Below are 15,445 nucleotides of genomic sequence, written 5' to 3'. Positions count from 1 at the left end.
CCTCGCCGAGCTTCCGAACTCCTAAAAATGCCCTTCTTTCACCGTCTTGATAGAAACCTTCATTCTTTCTTAGGACTCGGTAATTGTTACACACTCGCTTCCTTCATGCAGAGCTGCTCTAGTCTGCAATATGGTGCAGTCAGTGGAAGCAATGAAGTTTATGGCAGGTATAGGCAAATGGCTGGCAGTGCTACATGCTCCGCCACCATCACATGGGACTCATGCTGACATCCCTAACTTCTTCCTCGTCTCGTTTAGCAATCCCATTAAAGCATTGCTCCTCCCGGTCGGGGTTTAAACCCCGCCGCTAACCCCCCCACCACCAGGTGGCTCTGTGGCGCGGTCAACAAAGCTGCGACGTCTCAGCGAGTGCTGGGGGGACTGGTACAGCGGGGCACGGGTTCGAATCTCACCGCGATGCCAAGAGCCACGAGTGTTTTCCTGCGGGATCAGCAAAAGGAATACGCCTTTATATGCTGACATCCCTAACTTCTTCCTCGTCTGATTTAGCAATCCCATTAAAGCATTGCTCCTCCCGGTCGGGGTTTAAACCCCGCCGCTAACCCCCCACCACCAGGTGGCTCGGTGGCGCGGTTAGTACGGCTGCGGAGTCTCAGCGTGTGCAGTGGGGACTCGTGTGCAGCGCGTCAGGGGTTCGAAGCCCCCCGCAATCCACCGCCACGAGCTTTTGCCTGCGGCATCCCAAAAACCAACATGCCTTGTCCGCGGACGGGGCCCGCCGCACTGTGCCCCTTGGGGCTTCCCTGCCGCGCTGGGAACGCAAGCCAGCCACCTTCTCGCACGTAAAACCCCCAGGGTGGTCCCTGCCTTGCCGCTGGCACTCCAACCCTCAACCTTCCAATGACTCCCAGCAACACACGCTGGAAGGCCAGGGGGCTGTCCCTCGGGCCACACAGCCGTCAAACATGTATACTACACGGTTAATTCACAGCCAATTAATTCACACAAGCTCAGATACCGGGGCTGGCGCTGCCTCATTCCAGCTCATTGACGACACTGAGTGGCCACCTGATGGTGGCGCGCTCCAGCTGAACCCAGGATGCTAACTCAGAAAGCCCTTAAGGGATCACATCCCACCTATACTAAACATCTGATTTCAGTTTACAGATGTAGATCTCACAAAATCCGGGACAAAGTGACTTGGAGCCGTGCAGAAAGTCTTGCTAGCGGGAGGGATGGAGATGTGGAAATACAAGGGGTTGGAAAAGTTTGGACATATTCATAAACATAATTCGGCATTTTAAGGAAATGCTGCCAAAATGTCTACTTTGAAAAGACCTGTTCCTCTCAGAACAGAACTGATACTGACTATTTAGATGTAATGTTTAAAACTGCATTAACGTGGTTTGCAAGGATGAAAAAGAAATGTCTTGAAATGGTCATTCTCATATTTAGAGTCTAAATCTTTGGAGTTCTGTTCAGGAAACATTGCAAAATGTTTATGTTTTTTTCTGATTCAGGGTGAAACTAAACTTTTGTATTCAGCTCAGTCCTTCCCCATATGGGCTGCTTCAAATCTATATAAACACCAGACTGCATCTATAAATTTTATTGGGAAAGAAAAAAAAAAAGAGCTATGCAAAGAAGCAGAGAGTATTCAGTTAAAATCAAAACTTTCCAAATCTCATCCTTTTTATTTTTATATGCTTTGAAAGTAATGCTTAGGGTTCCCCAACATTAATTTGGCAGGATTAATTAACTAAAATCGGTTTAAAAAGCCTGTATCTCTAGGAGCTTGCATTATCCTTTAAGTGTTCCTTTCATCTCTTAAATAATCAACGGTTCACAGAATCATAGAATACCAGGTTGGAAGGGACCTCAAGGATCATCTGGTACAAGTTCTCTAGGCAAATATGACCTAAACCAGACGTCCCAGAACCCTGTCCAGTTGAATTTTACAAGTATCCAAAACTGGGGAATCCACCACTTCCCTAAGAAGATATTCCAATGATAGAGAATTATGTCACATCTTTATTACCTGACAGATTTTTTTCTTTGAGGCTCTTTCTACATTCCTATTGCTGTGTGCATCATGGAACTGTATTCGTAAGAACTATCAGACCTTCAGATTTCTGTAACAGCTAATTAACAACCCTTTTGACTTTCCTACTTAATACCATGTGGAATTTAAGAAACAATTTAGGTAGGTAATTAGGAATGTTATTTAAAAATAATGAGTTGAAGCATCTACAAGTTTTTACTTAGATAAAAGTGTGATTGCTAAAATTTTCACTGACTAATACATATTTGGGAGGAGCACACACCGTTTAAAAAGAGAAGTGCCTTCCCTGACTCCACAGAACCTCATTAGAAATGAGAAAGAAATTCAGATCTCCAAAGAAAAGTATATGAAATGGAAAAAGGGGGGTGGGGGGTGGGGGGTGTAATTTCTTAGAAATTCTCTTTTAATGGATAAGAGTATGGAACATCCAGTGCCAGTTGCCAGGGACTGGGCTTTGCAGCACACTGAGTGTGACTGTCTCACCACAATGTGTATTACAAGACTGGGGACTGAGGAGTCACTGTCATGCACAATTCAATGCTATAGACCTTTATATTTAATTTGTACAGCCTTTCAAATGTTCTTATTTACAAAACCAAATGTATTCTTTCAGAATCTGGTGTTTCAGTCTGCTTCTCATTCACTCACGCCCATAAGAAACCATTTTCTACTTACATAATAAGGTTGCCCTAAGGTCCTTAACGTAAGGGTATTTGAAGCAAAAAGTTTATGAAAATGAATGGTTTGCATAAAGTAGTGGTAAACGTCTAAAGTACCTAGAGGGTAGGTAAAATACAGTATAATTGTATACAACACAAAGGTGTAAATCAGTCTCATATTTTTATTGCCTTTTAACAAAAACCATAGGTTATTGCAGCTACAGGATTGCTTGGGCTTGAGATGACCTCTAGAGGTCACCTGATACTTTCTCTTCTAAAGCACAGGGTTTCATTATTTCTAATTCACCCCAAGAAATCAGAGTTCTTAAAAGGTTTTTTCACTTTAAACCAGTGGTGGCAAACTCCGTTTTGTACATGAGCTCGTATTTGGTCAGATATTACACAGTCTTTCCTAAAGCATAACCTAAATTTTCCCTACTACATGTTAAATGAATTCCTCGGTCTTCTTTGATTAATCAAAAAAATGGCCTACTTTATGACATGCCTTTAATTATTTGTAGATAGTTCTTGTTCTGTCATTTTCCTCTGGATGGCACTTGCTTAACTCTAAAATGACAGCATGCAGGTACAGACATGTCTCACCCACTGCTGACATAGCCATGACACCCTACTCAGCTCCAAGTGTGCAGACCTTAAAGACCTGCTGGCTGGAAAGGCATCCAGGTCAGGTGAGAGCGGCTGACTGGGAGATGTACCTTGTGCTGGAACCACGCAGATCTTCCCTGTCAAAATAGTACAAGGGGCTGGGTTCACGTTTGCCTCCTCGCCGAGCTTCCGAACTCCTAAAAATGCCCTTCTTTCACCGTCTTGATAGAAACCTTCATTCTTTCTTAGGACTCGGTAATTGTTACACACTCGCTTCCTTCATGCAGAGCTGCTCTAGTCTGCAATATGGTGCAGTCAGTGGAAGCAATGAAGTTTATGGCAGGTATAGGCAAATGGCTGGCAGTGCTACATGCTCCGCCACCATCACATGGGACTCATGCTGACATCCCTAACTTCTTCCTCGTCTCGTTTAGCAATCCCATTAAAGCATTGCTCCTCCCGGTCGGGGTTTAAACCCCGCCGCTAACCCCCACCACCAGGTGGCTCGGTGGCGCGGTTAGTACGGCTGCGGAGTCTCAGCGTGTGCAGTGGGGACTCGTGTACAGCGCGTCAGGGGTTCGAAGCCCCCCGCAATCCACCGCCACGAGCTTTTGCCTGCGGCATCCCAAAAACCAACATGCCTTGTCCGCGGACGGGGCCCGCCGCACTGTGCCCCTTGGGGCTTCCCTGCCGCGCTGGGAACGCAAGCCAGCCACCTTCTCGCACGTAAAGCCCCCAGGGTGGTCCCTGCCTTGCCGCTGGCACTCCAACCCTCAACCTTCCAATGACTCCCAGCAACACACGCTGGAAGGCCAGGGGGCTGTCCCTCGGGCCACACAGCCGTCAAACATGTATACTACACGGTTAATTCACAGCCAATTAATGCACAGAAGTTCAGATACTGGGGCTGGTGCTGTCTCATTCGAGTGGCCACGTGATGGTGGCGCGCTCCAGCTGAACCCAGGATGCTAACTCAGAAAGCCCTTAAGGGATCACATCCCACCTATACTAAACATCTGATTTCAGTTTACAGATGTAGATCTCACAAAATCCGGGACAAAGTGACTTGGAGCCGTGCAGAAAGTCTTGCTAGCGGGAGGGATGGAGATGTGGAAATACAAGGGGTTGGAAAAGTTTGGACATATTCATAAACATAATTCAGCATTTTAAGGAAATGCTGCCAAAATGTCTACTTTGAAAAGACCTGTTCCTCTCAGAACAGAACTGATACTGACTATTTAGATGTAATATTTAAAACTGCATTAACGTGGTTTGCAAGGATGAAAAAGAAATGTCTTGAAATGGTCATTCTCATATTTAGAGTCTAAATCTTTGGAGTTCTGTTCAGGAAACACTGCAAAATGTTTATGTTTTCTTCTGATTCAGGGTGAAACTAAACTTTTGTATTCGGCTCAGTCCTTCCCCATATGGGCTGCTTCAAATCTATATAAACACCAGACTGCATCTATAAATTTTATTGGGGAAAAAAAAAAAAAAAAAGAGAAAAGGGCTATGCAAAGAAGCAGAGAGTATTCAATTAAAATCAAAACTTTCCAAATCTCATCCTTTTTATTTTTATATGCTTTGAAAGTAATGCTTAGGGTTCCCAACATTAATTTGGCAGGATTAATTAACTAAAATCGGTTTAAAAAGCCTGTATCTCTAGGAGCTTGCATTATCCTTTAAGTGTTCCTTTCATCTCTTAAATAATCAACGGTTCACAGAATCATAGAATACCAGGTTGGAAGGGACCTCAAGGATCATTTGGTACAAGTTTTCTAGGCATGTATGACCTAAACCAGACGTCCCAGAACCCTGTCCAGTTGAATTTTACAAGTATCCAAAATTGGGGAATCCACCAGTTCTCTAAGGAGATATTGCAATGGCTGATCATTCTCATTGTGAAAAGTTTTCTTCTTCTGTCCAACTGGAATCTTCCCAGGAAGAACTAGTGCCCGTTACCCCTTGTCTTGTTCATTTGACTCCTTTTAAAAAGGGAGTCTCCATCGTCTTTGTAGCCAGCCTTTAAATAGTGGATCATGGTGATGAGGTCTCTCCCGAGCTTTCTTTTCTCAAGTTTGAGCAAACCCAGTTCTCTCAACCTTTCCTTGTATGGCAGGATACCCAGTCCCTGGATCAGTTTTGTGGCCCTTCTCTGGACCCTCTCCAGCCTTCCCACTTCTTTTTTGTATATTGGGGACCAAAACTGAACACAGTATTCCAGGCGTGGCCTGATAATCTCTGAGTGGGATAGTGACATCTTTATCTGTACTGGTGATGCCCTTGTTGATGTAACCCAGCATTCTGTTGGCTTTACTTGCCACAGCAGCACACTGTTCACCTACATGGAGCTTGTTGTCCATTTCAACCCCCTGCTCCTTTTCCACAGAGCTGCTCCCCAGCCATGTAGATCCCAGTCTGTGCTGCACTCTAGGTCTGTTTCTACCAGGTGCAAGACCTTACATTTGCCCTTGTTGAACTTCGTGAGGTTCTTGTTAGCCTATTCTTCCAGCCTATCCAGGTTATCCTGGAGGGTGTCTCTCCCTTCCAAAGTGAACCCTTTCCAACTCATCATCAAACTCCATCAGGGTACATTTGATCCCATCATCTGGCTCATTCATGAAGACGCTGAACAGTCTTTCAATAATGATCTGACCAGCAACAGGTCCCCAGCTGGAAAAGGAGCGGTTCACCACTACCCTCTTGGTGCAGCCAGACAGCCAGTTCTCCGAGAGCACTAATTTGCTCTTAGTGACTTACAGAACTTACTCGACTGCCTTTACCCACGTGTACTAGTGCATTCAAAGTCTACAATGTTGTGGCTGAGTCAAGTCAATCCAGCTGACCTATTCATTAATTGTGCTGAGCTCAGTGGCCATGTGTGTGCCACAGCAAAACTTTTTGTAGAGAACAGGTGTTCCTGACACTGTTTATAATCAAGAGAATCACTTCTGGATAGGATCATTGTTTTCTTGAAAGATTTGCTTTTGAAAAAATGCAGCTAACCACTAGTTTAAGATGTAATTAATGCTCTGAGAGATGTAAATTCAGAGCCTCAAATAGGGCTTATTTTGGTGCTCAAAGCTATCTATGCTTGAAGTTCTATGTGGGCACATACAGTTGGCCATGCGAAACAGAAGAGCCTGTGAATTACATTTCTACATTTAATCAGTGTGAGGTCTCTCAGAAGTTTTGACTATGGACATATACATGTGTTTGGAAAGTTTGCCTTGCTGGTGCAGCTCCTGTGGCTTCTACATCTTTTGTCCATATTCCTCCTCCTGAGAAGGCTGTGAATTTCAGCACTATGAACTGGCTGTGTAAAACCATGTCCGGAGAGTGATATTTAAATTGTCTTTCACTTTTTTATTAAGCCTTTTATTTCACGGAAAAGCCAGTTCTCCTTGAGGCTTGGTAGCTTTGGAGGCAGGATCAGGGCCTGAGGCAACTGACTGTCTGCCTTCTTGGTGAGATCTGCTGTAAACAAGCCAGGGAAACGCAGCCTGCATTAGAAACCGAACACTTCACCTGCCATAACCAAGTAAAATTTTTATACTTGGTAAAACGTTTCTTGCAGGTTCTGCTGGCTGATCTTGTCAGATAATGCACTTAGCCATCAAGTGTGTAACTTCCTTGGGGAAGCAGAGCAGGAGATAAGAGCTGCCATGGGGGACTGAAAGTGCAACTCTGTCCCCTGGCCTTTTGTAAAGTTAAATTACAGGGGCGTCACCTTCTGTGGTTTATTTCCCTTATTAGCGCGGGTGCTGCTTAATGGGGTACAGTTACCGAAGTAAACTAATCCTGCGGGATGCTTATTTGGTCGTATTAACGCAGGAAGCAGAGAGCTCGACCAAGATTTATTTAAACGCTGGCGTTAAAAATCAACCAAAAAATGTTTCTGCCGAGGGAGCAGGGAAAGGCTCCCGCCAGCTGCCGCCGGGCACAGAGTTTGGCTGCGGGCTCCCACAGCGCCCGAGCTCCGCAAGCCGGCCCCCACCCGGCCCGGGGCAGCGGAGCCCTGCGGGAGCGCCCCGCCGCGCGGCACCGCGCCGCCGGCCGCCTGCGAGGGCGGGCGCGGAGGAGAGGCCGGGCCCATATCCATAGTAACGGCGGGGGCAGAGGGGAGGCGCCGCGGCAGCTCCCGCCCGCTGCAGCCCGCGCGGCGCCGGCACCGCACCGAGCTGCGGTGAGCGCGCGCGCGCCCGCGCCGCTCCGCGCTTCCCCGTGTTCCGCCCCTCACACCCCTTACCTTACCCACACCCCCCATCCCCCCTCCGGGAGCAGCGCGGACCAGGACGCGCGCGCGAGCACCCGCGAAGGCGCGGGGGGGGGGAAGCGGGGAGCTGGCGGGGGCGCGCGCGGCAGCGGCTGGACGGGAAGGGCGGTGGGGGCTCCGGTGTGCGCGGCTCCGCGGCGCTCGCCCTGCCTGACTCACCGCGGGGCGCGGGGAAGATGCTCAGCGCGGAGGGGTAGCAGCTGCGGAGCAGACGTCGGGCCCCCCGCCGCTCCCCGCCTCCGCCGGGCTCGGCAGCTCATCTCTCCGCCGCCGCCGCTCCTAGGTGAGACCGGGGGGCACGGGAGGGCTGGGAGAGCACAGGGGGCCGGGCACGGGGCCATCGGGCGCCGCCCCCGCCCCGCCGTGGAGCCCGGAGAGGGGGGCTGGGGACTGGGACACGGCCCGGGCACCCCGGGGAAGGGGGAGCTCTGGCAGCGTACCCTGGGAGGCTGGCGGGAGAGAGCCGGCGGCGTCTGCGGTTGCCGCTTTCGCAGGATTATGTCAGCCTCGCCGGTGGCCCCTCCACCGCCTCTGGGGCGGGCGGCGACGGCGGCTCCCGCGCGGCGGCGCTGCGGGGTGCCGCGCTCCTGGGGCAGGCAGGGGGCGGTGGGGAGGCGGCGGCTGTGGGCACCGGGATGGCCGGAGTTTCAGCCGCCTGACGGAGCCGGTGCTGTGGGCTGGTGAGCTTCCACCGGGCCGGAGCGGTAGGGGGAGGAAGGCGCCCCGGGCACCCCTTCCTGCCCCAGCGTACTCCCTCCGTGCGTGTCCGAGCCAGAATCCCTTTCGGAGATGGGGGAGAAAGTGGGCATCCACCTGGCGTGCTGCGCCCGGGGGAGCGGTAACACGGCACACCGAGCCTGCAGCTGCCGTTTTCGGGGGGGGGGGGGGGGGGGGGGGGGGCTGTGTCAGTATTGCAAACATCCGTGTTCCTAGGTCTTGTAACTTGATTGTGATTGTGCCCTGGTCTGAAACTTGTCGAAAGACGTCTCGGCTTCAAGGCACCGCTGTTTGTCCTTTCGGTTATTTAAGGAACGCTAATTGGGCGAAGTGCTACGGTTATTCTATAAGGGGAAAAAGAAAACCGAAAAGGTTGATGGAAGGGAGAAGTGTGTAGAGATCGGAATGATGGTTTATGGTTCAGTATCTACGAAAAAGGCGCGTATTGAAAAATACATCTTAACGAATAGCTATTTTACCTAATGGCAAGAAGGCAGTTTTGGTATTGGGAGGGAAAAAATGATACCTCAGAATTTCAGCTGGAACTCAATTTGCTGCACACGTGCAGTAACGGTTTTACTAAGGATTTTGGCATGTGGACTGATGCATGTTGCCATGTGCCTTGCAAAATTCTTTCTGCTCTGTGAGCAGTGGCAATGTGTGCCCACATGCACGAAATCAAGGTGTGCTCTGTACTGTTCTCAACTGCAACAACGTTAATAAGGAAAACTAATAGTGTCCATCTGTAGCAGGATTACTGATAATAATGTATTGTAATGGTTCCGTAAAGAGCATTTTAATTTACAACTAGTGTTAAAGTAGACCCTGACGTGATGGATGGTAACTTCTCATCTGAATGCATGTTAAGAACCAATTAGTGTCATATTCTTTCGTATATGCCAAAATATAAAATATAATAATCCGCTTAAAAAAGAAACCAACCCTCAGTGGAAGGTTGACATGATAATGGGGCATTTTTTCTTGAATAAATACGAACACAAGTTGTAAGCATTCATGTAAAGTTGATACTTGTTTGCCAAGTACAAATCCTTAATCCTGTAGTGTGTAGTTACTGTAACGAATTAAAACTCCATTTTCATGGCATCCTAAAAATCTCAGTGATACTCTGAAAAGAATGGAGAGTAAATGATTTTAGCTGATGAATTTGGTCTGGCAACAGTAGTTTGCTAAGAGATCGATTCTTTTTGATGTGTATATATAACTTATATAAGTTGTGGTCATGTGGTCACTCACAGACTCTCTTAACTTTACACACCTGTGAAGTCCCATTTCAAGAATTTGTGCAAATGGTTGACAAGTGAGAATTGGAAGAACTCAGTGATGTATTCAAAGTAAGCTCTGCTTTCTGTAATACTGGTGAGCTCCTTTATCTTTTTTTTGGGTTTTGGTTTTTTGTTTTTTTTTTAAAGATCAGGAAAATGTGATAGTCGGGAAGAGATAAATTTATCCAGTAAGAAGGCAAATTGAAATATACTATACATATTCATTCTACTTAGAAGGCATTCAAATGCAGTACCCCAAAATTAATTCAGAAAGCTAAGGGCCTGATGCTTTTCCTCTTAGCATTTTTCTTTGGGGGGGGGGGGCGTAACACCTCTAACTGGAAGTGGGCACATGGAGTTAAAAAGGGAGGGTAGAGAATGTGAGAATTAGGAACAGAGCTGTCAATAAAGCCTCCATCGGAGAAGGCTGCACTGAACTAACTAAAGCAGATCGACTCTAGGCAAGAGTTTTGCTACTGAGGAACTCGATGAGGGAGCTGTGATCCAGGTTAGTTGGAATTGACTTAACATTCCAAGAGCAAGACATTTTAATGTCAGATGAATCTGAATTCCATGTTGGAAATACTCAATTTATTTCCATCAATCAGGAAGATGCACATTTTGCTTTAACATTGAACAGCTGACATTTTGGTAAGGATCTGTATATTTATTTGTTAAATGTTAGTGATAGGCGTAATGAATAGTGTTCTTCACAAACAGTAAACTTCCAGCTTGCTTTGAGCAGACTGAGAAACTGCCAAACCTTGGACTTAAGATCTCTTGGCTCTTGGTCCTGAGACACCTGCTCTGTGTGCAGACTGAGAGTTAAAGGAGAGATGAGAGTGAATGGTATCAATCCGGGTCCAATCTTACTCATTTGCCAAATGTCAAGAATGACTACATTACATTTGTAAGACTGGACTTCTTTTCCTGGTGGTCCTACTGTCACAATGCTTTGTGTGTGAAATCTTGAAAATCTATGTTAGTCTTCCAAACCAGCAATCATTGTGATGATTTGGCCAGTTTTTACTTGGAGAGATGATTTGGGGTTGTTTTCACATTTGGGAACATGTTGGTTTATGCTAGTTCACATTTTCAATGTTGTCTTCACAGCTATATGAGCGACAAGCTTATTTTTAAGAAATCACAGTCAGATTCCGGAGAATAACACCTTCAGAAAATTGTATCAGCCTAGCAATGTAATTTCTCCCTTTGTGTAGGCTATAACAGAGGGCTGCTTGTACTTGATCTTTTAGTCCATGTGCCAACTATGCCAGCTTGTCTACAAGACAGTAGTCATGGTTCCAAGTATTGAAGGGTTATGCTTTAGATAAACCTGGCTGAAATAATGTAATCAAGCTAATGAAAGCACATCGTTGTCACAGTTTGATTGCTGTCTCTAGCCATAGGCTTTCTGTATTTTTCGCCTTTGAGAAGAAAAGCTTTGAAAATTTGATGATTTTAGTAGTGTTTAAGCATGTTAAGTTGAGTATTTTGAGCACTGAGATTCAAAGATGCAGGTCTTCACAAACCTTATTCTCAACAATTTAGCTCTATAAGTTAATCAGTCTGCTCCCATGCTTAAATTGCTCTTGGAGGTGGTCTTTGTTTACAGATTACATGTAAAGATTGCTGGGCGTTTTTGGAGAGTTTCAGTGGTCATATTGGTTTTGACATAGAGTTATATACTGTTCAGTATTCTAGGAGAAAAAAATGAGTTACCTGATGTTGGTTTGCTTTTCTTTTTTCTCTGCCTGTCTGTTTATGTAGTCTGGAGCAATAGAATTTTTCTAAAGGTCCTTCAGTCAACTAAGAAACATTTCGTCCTCTCTCCAAAGATTCTTTGTTTAAAAACCCCTCATGTTTGGCCTGGATTCACTCTCACAAGCTTGAGCACAGGAAAAGATCTTGTTGACATTGCCACCCCCCAGTGAATTTCTGTGAAATATCTTGGAGTATTGCAAGTAACATTTGGGCCTATCTTCATGTTAGCTGCAGATAGCAGTCATTATGCCTAGTGTAAGGGAGTGATGATACTAGTGTTGAACAAACCTTAACCATGGGAGAATCATCGAAGATATAGCTTTCCTTCACTGGTGAAAGAGTAGTGATTCTGTTTTGAGACATGCTGGCAGACCTCCTGGAGACTATCTCTTGTCCTTAGATCACAGAATGAAACAGGTCCTTATTGTCACAGAAATGTTCAAGCACAAAGGAGAAAATCCAGGATCATCTCTGGTCTTTCTCTATTCCTTACTTACTGCCTTCAGCCTCTTGCTAGTGGGATATTTCCAACTGATTTGACTGAGGAACATCTTTAGGAGTTTTGCAATTCCTTTCTTTAAGACAGATGATGTTTGCATACTCCTTACTTGGCTCATTCCTGTGGGGTTGGATAGTGTCTTTGTGGTACATCTAGAGAAATCGCAAAAACATACAGGTTGCAAGTGTAACAATGATACCAAACATTTGCCTCATTTTCATTAGGACTCAAATCTCAGTATATCTGCACACCAATAATTGAGATTGAGTTAAGTCAAATGTCTGAAATGCAGCTTGATCAAGAGAAGAGGTACTAAGCAAGGACAGCGTATCTAAGGATACTATGAAATCCCTCACTGTTTTGTCACTTGAGGGCACTTGTTCAGCATCATAATCATCTTCAACACTGGGACATACTTAACTCTGTGGATGGTTAAGATTTGTACATTTTTTCCCCTTGTGAGTATTCATATCTTCACTTGTTTCCAAGACTTGCATGATCCCTCCTAAGCAACCAAAAAGGACAGTTTTCCTTTAGAAAAACCAAATGAAAATTCTATCTGTTACAGAACTAAGTATTTGTAACCATCTTACTTTTATTAAATATACCACACATGCTCCATGCTTAACAGCAGTGCCTGAATGGGGGGAAAAAAAGGCCTTAAGAAGCTTGAGATGGAACTTCTTACTCCCAGGCCTTTGCAGCTGGAGTGTCCTCTTTCTAGAAACACAAAACTATGATGTGTTAAGGAAAGAGATGTCTCTTTGCTTATGTTTTTTCCAGCTTTTTCATGCAGGAAATCCAAGGTGATCCCTGTGAGCTTTGCTACATGTAATTAGTTTGTTCTGCATTCTGACCCTGGTTTCTGAAGTCAGCAAATGTCCATAGAGGTTTTTATGTTGTTTAGGGTATTTTAAGTTCTGATGCTGTAAAAATGGTAAATTTAATAGTGGCTGCAGTAATGGCAGATGAAGTCAGCAGGGAGTTTTGCCTGTTTGACAGCCAATTTCAGCCCATTGTTTAATTTCTGAAATACTTTTTTTCCAGAGAGTGTTACCCCCCTGCAGTGGAGAATTAACATTTAGTTTTTCATTGTGAAACCTGAAGGTAGTAAACACTTGTTTTGCTTGTCAAGCTGTGGCTGGTCATCTAAACTCTTCATTTAGTTGACTGGGCCTGCAGACTGCAGAGTGGAGTCAGACCTTCAGTGCTTCTGGGTATTTGCATGTATGCCATCTTGACTGGTTCTGTAAACCTTGCAGTAAAGCTTTTGCCAAGATGTCAGTGGGAATATATGTCTCTTTTACCAAGGGTATACCGAACATAATTTCTTTCTTCTTTGTGTATCTGTTCAATAAAGAACATTATCACACGTAATATCTTTATTTCTAAGTATTGTGAATGACAGTAAAAGCCACTGTGGTAAACTGGTAAGCAAAAAAGATGGTTGCATGTAATTATTCTGAATATAGGAAAATGCAAAGTCAAATGTGGCGTTCATCAATATTTATTATGTAATACTAAAATGTGTGTATGTGTACTACCCTTACTGGAAAAAAATTTTGCATGAGGGTGGTAAAACACTGACACAGGTTGCCCAGAGAGGTGGTGGTTGCACCACGCCTGAAGACATTGAAGGCCAGGCTGGATGTCTTTCTGGGCAACCTTATCAAGTTGAAGATGTCCCTGCTCATTGCAGGGGGGTTGGACTAGGTGATCTTTGAACGTCCCTTCCAACCCAAACTATTCGATGATTGTATGTGTATATACATGCATAATAGGAATGCATAATTATCTGACTGTTTTTAGGCTTCATCTTACCCCATTGAAATTGATACTAATTCTGTCATAATTTGAAATACCTGGCCACATGTATTAGGTCCATAACCACTGCTTGTAAAAATAATCTAGCAACTTTTTACTGTTCTATAAAGTCTTAGATATTGGCACTTATTGCATGAATAAGTATGCTGGCTAAACATAATTTTTGAAATAGTTAAAACACTTAAAATTTAAGGTAACTTAGAACTGTCTAATTATCTTCTTCAGGGTCCCGTAATCAAAGGGCTGTTACGCCATTGTCATGCTTTGTTAATGCCTTTATTGTCCACGCATATATTCAGAGGTAATGCTGGAATCTAGGAAAAGTGTTACTTTGATAATAGTGCAGTCACCTGGAAAGCTCATTATTAATGAGTACGCAGTTGGTTAGTGAAACACCTGCACTATTAATATATGATGAAAATACATAGAACTTCAACATTCTGTACTAATATTTATAAACCACCACAGAGGTAAGTTGATATTGGAGTGAATTGTCACACAGCAAAATGCTTTAGCAAAACCTAAGGGAAGTATTGTATGACTCATTTGTATTTTTACTGAAGCCATTACAAGACTGAGTGCAAGTTATTATTTTTCTTTTAAAAAATCTGATTGTGGTGGTTTTCCTGCTCTTAGCACTAGCAAGAAGCAATTCAAGGATTTTCATAGACCTTTATGAGTACTTCTCAGTCCTAATCCATGTTATGCCCAGCTCAAGTATCTCAGAAGCAAAAATTGGCTCTACAGAAAGCACATTATAAAAAGACTTCCAAATCTCATCTTTGTTTAAAAACTCATAGTAAAATTCAGTTTAACAGGTGCTCATAGGTTTAAAAGTCTGTTGCACTAACCTTTTCTAGGGGTTTCACTGATGCTTATTTTAACTAATTGATTGTCCATGTGATTTTTATGTACCTGTGCAAAATGGCAATCAATCTTTACTATTTGTAGAGTGATAGCATTATAAAATGGTTTGGGTTGGAAGGAACCTTAAAGGTCATGTAGTTCCAAGCCCCTTGCCATGAGCAAGGGACATCTTCCACTAGACCAGATTGCTCAAAGCCCCATGGATCTATCTTGCACTTCTTTAAGTATAAAAGTATGGGAAAAGCACTAAATATTATAATTTTCTGTTTGGATTCTAGTGATTCTAATTTTTGTTGTTTGAAAGAGTATCTTTATGATCTGCATGAAAGATTAAAAGGCCCTTTGCCGTAGCGCTAGACATTGATTTTGGTGTCATCATATGGTGCCACGACTTGACTGCTTCTAAACCGCTGCCTGCACCCAGCCATCTTGGCACACCACCAGATAGCTTCATACTTGTCCTTTGTGTATGTGTTAGTCATGGTTACATCATAGTAATAACAAGTGTTTGTTTAGCGCTGTCCGCAGGATAATCTTCAGGGTTAACCTGGATGAAAAATGCGCTTTCCACCTCTAGTGGTTGGCTGTGCCCATTCCTGCTCCATCTCTAAGGCTTCCTGACACTATTTTTCTTCTTTATAGATTTGTCAGGGACTAGCAGTAGCTCCTCAGTGATGATACGCATAAGGAAGCATAGGGCAGAAAAAGAAAGCATCACATATCCCAAGGAGATTTTGAACAAGGTTCTCAGCTGGTGTAAATTGTCATAGCACCATTGATTTCACTGCACAGACTGAAGATATGTCTCATGTACTTTGTCAGGAGTAACCTTGGGTACTAGGAAGATAGAAAAGCAGTAGAGTACATTCAGTTATAATTGCAGGGAAGCAGTATTTGGGCAGCTCCTGACATACCTCTCTGAAGGTA

General features: G+C 44.5%; 1 protein-coding gene across 10 annotated transcripts in view; it reads left to right on the top strand.

The window, feature by feature from the left end:
* Positions 1-7,450: 7,450 nt before the first annotated feature.
* Positions 7,451-15,445, top strand: part of LOC134159889 (ankyrin repeat and sterile alpha motif domain-containing protein 1B-like) — a 90,756-nt gene continuing 82,761 nt past the window's right edge. For 2 of the 10 annotated variants that reach the window (XM_062611360.1, XM_062611359.1), the window contains exon 1: positions 7,451-7,474. The gene's annotated coding sequence lies outside the window, so the exon portion shown is untranslated. Of the gene's footprint in view, positions 7,475-7,531; positions 7,848-8,132; positions 8,245-15,445 lie in introns of those variants that run through there. The other 8 variants (XM_062611358.1, XM_062611350.1, XM_062611361.1 and 5 more) reach the window with 7 other exon arrangements.

Source organism: Pezoporus occidentalis, unplaced genomic scaffold (genome assembly GCF_034315485.1).
Source record: "Pezoporus occidentalis ecotype Australia unplaced genomic scaffold, CSIRO_AGI_Poc_V1 ctg152, whole genome shotgun sequence".
Classification (NCBI taxonomy): domain Eukaryota; kingdom Metazoa; phylum Chordata; class Aves; order Psittaciformes; family Psittacidae; genus Pezoporus; species Pezoporus occidentalis.
Note: the sequence above shows the minus strand (reverse complement) of the source record. Positions and strands in the feature narration are given on the sequence as shown.